Genomic DNA, 6,770 nt, shown 5'->3' with positions numbered 1-6,770 from the left:
CAAATTATAATCTAAGTACACAAGAGAAAGCATATTACTAGAAAACTTATCCGATTATTCTCATATTAGATTGAAGAATTCAAAAAATCACATCTGATATCTAGAAATCAACCACTCAATATTTATATATTAGCGCTTCAATATACAAATGCAAGGAATTCATAGAGAATCTAGGATACCAAGAACAAGCAAATTATATCTCTGCCTTATGACAAGAATAAAAATCCTTACTTTGCAATCTCCTGATTATCCTTTTTTTTTTATCAGTAACAAGAAGCACCAATGTATAATCCATTAAACCCAGAAAAAAAGTGCCACCAAATATTTTTAAGAAATTCCATAGATTGATTTGAAGATCTAGAGCAACCAAAACTGTAGATAGAGTCTCAATCAATTACGTATCTCAACTTGCATAACTTTCAACTGCAACATCTGAGAGCCTAAATTGGAAATAACATAATTTAGCAAAACATGAATCTAAGAGAAGCATGAACTTGGTGGTGCTCTACCATAACCTCCAGATCCACGGCCAAAGCCAGGCCTTCCACCAGAACCCCTGAAAGCAAGCTGGTAATCCGCAGGAGCTCCACCTTTCTCACCACCAAACTCACCAAGAGGTCCATGGGAACCAGCACGATACCCCTCCCTTTCACCAAATCTGGGCCTATCCCCATCAAACTTTGGTGGTCCACGAGGGCGGTCACCAGGAGGTCCACTCATAGGACGACTGAGGGGTTTGGTAGACTTCTTAAGAGTAGCAGGAACAATTTCAGAGGGAAGATTGAGGTAAGTCCTCAGGAACTCGATGCCGTTGTTCGTAAGATACCAATAGTAATGCATCCAAGCGAAGGTTTCCCGGACGTACTCCTTGGACTTGAAGCTCTGCATCAGCTTAATCACCTGCAAGTTTGGGACATTTATCTTGGGATGCTTCGCCAAATTAAAATCTTTCTTCACATAGAAACTTCCTCTTGGAACAGGTACTTGGAGATCTCTCTCCTGTTCTTCTCTGGAATTATCATGGCTGCTATTGAGAATTGGGAAGATAGAGGAGAAGGAGCACGACAACGACGGAGAGAGAGACAGAGAGATAACAAATTGAACACTAGGCGGCCTCCAGTGACCCGATTGTGCAGCAGCTCCTCCTCCTGATTATCCTTGCCAAACTGCTCAGCTACAAACTTGATAAAATCTCTAGCATAACTATTCTCAAACACAAGTAATATCAAGCCTATTCCTGGGCAAGAAATACGAATCCTTAAAGTATTCTTTATTGTATACGAATCCTCAAGATTTACCTCAATCGACCTACATTTGATAGAAAATATCGAAATTAGATGGAAAAATTTGAGATTATTTACCTCAAAGTATGCGGTGACAAGCTTAGCTCTTGTTTTTCTCAAGATTCAGTCTTCTAACTCTGGCTTTCCCCCAAAATTCATGGTCATTTTTCTGTGTTCTTGCCAGCGAGCAAGTGCTGCATCGATCTAGGGATTTTTGCTATCTACAACTCCACAAAATCTGCACAAATCTTTTGGGTAGTTCAAATTAGGGATGAAAATGGTGGCTCAAAGTGATTTTTTGGATAATTTCAGCAAGATGGCAGTGGAGAGAAAAAGAAGATGATAGTGTCCAAAACTGGCAAGAAGAGGGAAAGAAAGTTTTGTCCGAAATTTTTGCAAGTGTTGTAAGTGTGTGAGACCCCGAAAATTTTCTTATTTTCCGGGCAGTTATTTTGGGACTTTTGAATATATTTTAGGGTTTTCTATTATATGTAGGTTTTCTGGGGAATTTTATGATAAAATGTGAATTTTATAGCATATTCTGGGTTTAGGTCAAGTTTGGGCTATTAGAGGTGTACAGTGCATGTGGGACCCGCTAAAATGATCGGTACCGGGAAAGGTAACTTTGGGAAATTTTGTTTACGGAAGCCTAGTACTTAGTGTTAGGAGTTAATTAGATGTTAGTCATATTAATTAAGTGTTACAAGACACAAATTGAGATAAGCTTGAAGAACACATGTTGCAATTTCATTGGCCCTTGAATTTTTGACTTTTCCTACACCTTTACTAAAACAAAAAATTGACCCAAAATTCTTTATTTTTCTCCTCCTCTTTGCCGACCAACAAGGAAGAAAGAAAGAAAGAAAGTTCTTCAATTTTTGCTTCAATCTCTTGCCAAATCTTGAAATCCAACCGGTTAATTCACAAATTCTTCCATAAAACTTGCTTGCTAGGAGTGTTTGAGGTGTTTGGTGGATTTTGCTTGAAGAGAGAGGCCCCCATCTACCTTGTATCCAACATTTGTAAGGTAAGCAAGTTAGGAAATGCTTATTTCTTGGTTGTAAGATGAAATTTATTGGTGATAGAGGTTAAAGATGCAATTTTATGGGCTATTTTAAGATTTATGGTTGAGTTGTGGAAATTTTCTATTTATTGAGGAATTTTCTGTTTTATATGATAACTTATGGTTGAGTTGGGTGTGGTGGATTCATATGGCCTGATTTAGAGCCTTGGTGTGTTAATGGTGTTTAATTGTAGAAAATTTCAGCATTTGTAGGATTTTCGGTTTTTAGGTTTTGGTATAAATTGGGGTTTTTCTATATATGGTATATATGCTAGTAGTTGATGTGTATTTGTTTGTATTGTGGCTTAAATGGGACGAATGGACTAAATTGTGATATATAAGTGTATTGGTATAAGTTGAATGTTTGTGGTTAGGTTGGAAATGTGAAGAAATTAAGGGGTTATGCCGTCCAAATGGTTAGAAATATAGATGGTTTTGTATTGAGAAGGATTTGAGTAGAAATGGATAAGTTTTGGGCTTTTACTCACATTCCACACCTTAATGTTTCATTGTATTGGCTTTTGAGCAACTTGCATTAGTAAGTTAAACTTGTACATTGAATTGTGTTTGAGTCTTCAATATGGTTATTTGCTTGTTTTATGTCGTACCGGTGGGCCGGGACCTACACCTGATTCAAACGTGTGACTTGCTTGAAAATTTGGTGAGTGTACCAGTATATGATGAACATACTTGTTATGTGATTTTAAATGTCTTGATTTGGGTCGAGAGTGTACTTGATCGCTCTTGACCACTTACTTGCATTTACCATTATTGTTTGGATGTGAAGTGGTATATATACATGATTTGACATTTGATGGGGCAATGCCTTACTATTAATGTGAAATTGAGCTCATGCCCTTAGACCATTATTCGAGTCGAGCCGGCAAGGGCTTGGGCGATTCGTTAATGAGCCTTTGGGTTCTTGATAGGCGAGTGGAGTGTTAACTCCTCGACCTTGTGGTATACTCGAGTATTACCCTTTTGGAACTATGAGGCGGCGGGCCCGAATAGGGGGTGAATGGTGGAAGGAAATGGTGCGAAGTGGTGTCTACGGATCTTGGATTGTTTAAATGGTTGACGGAGTGTCAACATGTGCGATCAAGTATGGCAATCGGAAACCGGCCCTTGAGGGTCACATGTATCCTTTTATATGTGTATGTTTGTATGAAGGTGTTTATGTATATGTGTTAATAGTTGTATCATGAAATTGTGCATTTGGTACCTCACGAGCATAAGCTCACCCCCGTTGTTTTGTTTTCCTTACAGGAGCATGATTGGAAACAAGTTTTGATATGAGTTGAGCTAGTTAAGTGATAGTTTTGAAAGGCTCCTCGAGAACTTGAACTTTTGATGTATATGACTTCGTGTACCTTTGAGGTGTAAATTGAACCTTTCTTATGTATATAAGGCATGTATATATATGTCTTTATCAAGTCTTGGATGAACTATATTATGTGTTTGGTGTATTTATGTGAGTACCGTATGCAAACGAAGGAAGAAAGAATTTTTTTGGCAAAACGCTGCCCAGAATCCGGCCAAGAATCCGGCCAGTTTCTGGCCGGATACAAGGCCGGATATACAGGGGAAGAAAAAAAAAATTTGATTTTGCTTCTGGCCACAATCCGGCCAGAGCAATCCGGCCAACTACCGGCCGGATTTCTGGCCGGATTGGCAGGGGATTTTGAAAAAATTTGGGTTTAGCTTCGGGTCGAAATCCGGCCGGAGCAATCCGGCCAACTTATGGCCGGATTTCCGGCCGGATTGACAGGGAAATTTCAAACCCTTTTGGGTTTAGCCTCGGCCTCCTATCCGGCCGAGAATTCGGCCGGATATCCGGCCAGATTCTGGCCGGATAGTGACGCAGGCGGTTACTGTTCATCCGCGGCAAATTTTCGTTCTTCGTTTTCTAGTCCGATTGAAGTGCTCGAGCGCTATACTTTCTTGCGTGATGATACTATTGTTCCAAGAACACCTTAATAGAATAAATTGTTCTTTCGTTGAGTTTTCTTTTGTAAAATTAAATATGTATTTGATTGTTTTGTGATCCGTAGTCCTGGCGAGAGCTGGGCAGGCGGTCCACCGACCCCTCTGGTTCGCCTTAGGGGAAGATGGGGTCGTCACAAAGTGTTTTTATCAAACAACAAAGCCAAAACGATGTCGTTTCTGCTTCTTTTGTTCACCTACCTATATTTCTTCAATTTTCAGCTTCCCACTTCCATTTTAGCTAAGACCAAAAAATAACACTTTCATCCTCTTTTGTACAGCTAATTGATCAAATTATTGTTCGAAAAAAAATCGCAACAATAAGGTTATTTTTTTGAGCTTTTTTACTTCACAAGTTGTATCTGGAACTTTATTTGTTACACTAAAACTTTGAAAATTTAGTGTTTTGGATAATTTTTGGAAAATTTAGTGTTTTTGGGATTAATTTAGTGTTTTTGAAAATTAGCGTTTTTGGAATATTTAGTGTCTTATTAATAATATGTTTATGATTCAAAAAAATCTTTTAATGCAAATATTTTTGGTATTAATTTAATAATTTTATTAATTATGTACGAAATTGTGGTCTGACAAGACCTAACAAGCTGTTTAGTTGATCAATTAACCAAAATAGTTTGCTAATACATGAATGAAACACTAAATGTATTTGGTACAAATACCGATCTATAAACCCTAAATAATGTGACTATTGTAATTAATAATAAACTCCAGCCATGCGATTGTCAAGATTTTACTTAATTTCATGTTGAATTTTATTGTTCTTTGCCATTATTTTCACACTATGCTAGTCAATAATTTTCCATGTGCTATCAAGACCCTATCCATGATATTTTTTAACCTTAGCTAAGTTCGGTACAAGTTATTAGCTAAGTTTGAAACAATTATAAAAATATGTATATATATTTTATTAAAATATCTTTCTCATTTTGCTAATGAAAAACATCAACTAAAGTGTAAAGGATAGGGTTCCATAATAGAATTAATGAAATCGGTTTATCACATACGAGGCTAAATTGTAAAAGATAAGGTGTCATGATTGAATTAATGGAGTCGGTTTTTTACATATGGGGCCAAAATGTAAAATTTAGGGTGTCATAATAAGATTAATAAAATTTATTTATCACATATAAGCCACATTGAAAAAATTAGGGTGGCATAGTAAAAATAATGAAAGTGAGTTAGGAACAAGCACTTTAAAAATATGTTTATGATTCAAAAAAAGATATTTTAATGCAAATATTTTTTGTATCAATTTAATAATTTTATCAATTATGCATGAATTGTGGTCTGACAAGACCAAATAATTTGTTTAGTTGATTAAATAACCAAAATAGTTTACTAATACATGCATGAAACATGAAATCTATTTGATACATGTACTAATTCATAAACAATAAATAATTTGATTATTGTAAATTGTAATACATAACAAACTCCAGTCATGGAATTGTCAAGATTTTACTTAATTTCATATTAAATTTTATTATTCTCTTCCATTATTTTCACACTATGTTAATCAGTAATTTTTCATATGTTGTCAAGAGAACTAAATAAAGAATTCATGATATTTTTTAACTTTATAACAAGGTATTAGCTATGTTTGGAATAATTAAAAAATACGTAAACATTGTTTTTTACAATACATTCCTCATTTTGCTAATGATAAACACAACCTAAAGTGTAAAAGTATAGGGTGCCATAATAGAATTAATAAAACTTTTCTTTATCACATACGAGGCTAAATTGCAAAAGATAAGGTGTCATGATAGAATTAATGAGATTAATTTACCAAATACGGGGCTAAAATGTAAAAGTTTGGGTGATATAATATAATTAATTAAATTTACTTACAGCGTATGGGCCATATAAAAAAAATTAGGGTGGTATATGTGGTTAAAATGTAAAAGTTAGGGTGTCATAGTAGAATTAATAAAATTTATTTACAACACATGGGCCATATTGAAAAAATTAAATTAGTATATGGGGTCAAAATGTAAAAGTTAGGGTGTCATAGTAGAATTAATAAAATTTATTTACAACACATGGACCATATTGAAAAAATTAAGGTGGTATATGGAGTTAAAATGTAAAAGTTAAGGTGTCATAGCAAAATTAATAAAATTTATTTACAACACATGGGCCATATTGAAAAAATTAAGGTGGTATATGCAGTCAAAATGTAAAAGTTAGGGTGTCACAATAGAATTAATAAAACTTATTTACAACATATGGGCCATATTGAAAATATTATGGTGACATAGTAGAATTAGTGAAAGTGAGATGGGAATAAATGCTTTAGACAGTGACAACTAGTTGTTGTCATTAATTTAGAACTAACAACCATATTGTGACGATATTTTAAGTTGTCACTGTAGGACGAGTTTCAGTGACAACATGTTTTCCAGTCGCCACAATGGTGATTT

The 6,770-nt window shown here is 35.1% G+C and overlaps 1 pseudogene; it reads right to left on the bottom strand.

The window, feature by feature from the left end:
- Positions 1-344: 344 nt before the first annotated feature.
- Positions 345-1,079, bottom strand: LOC113738503 (small ribosomal subunit protein eS10z-like; annotated as a pseudogene).
- Between the last annotated feature and the right edge of the window lie 5,691 nt (positions 1,080-6,770).

The sequence above is a fragment of the Coffea arabica genome, chromosome 4c, assembly GCF_036785885.1.
Source record: "Coffea arabica cultivar ET-39 chromosome 4c, Coffea Arabica ET-39 HiFi, whole genome shotgun sequence".
NCBI lineage: Eukaryota > Viridiplantae > Streptophyta > Magnoliopsida > Gentianales > Rubiaceae > Coffea > Coffea arabica.
The sequence above is the reverse complement of the archived record's forward strand: the minus strand, read 5'-3'. Positions and strand labels throughout refer to the sequence as shown.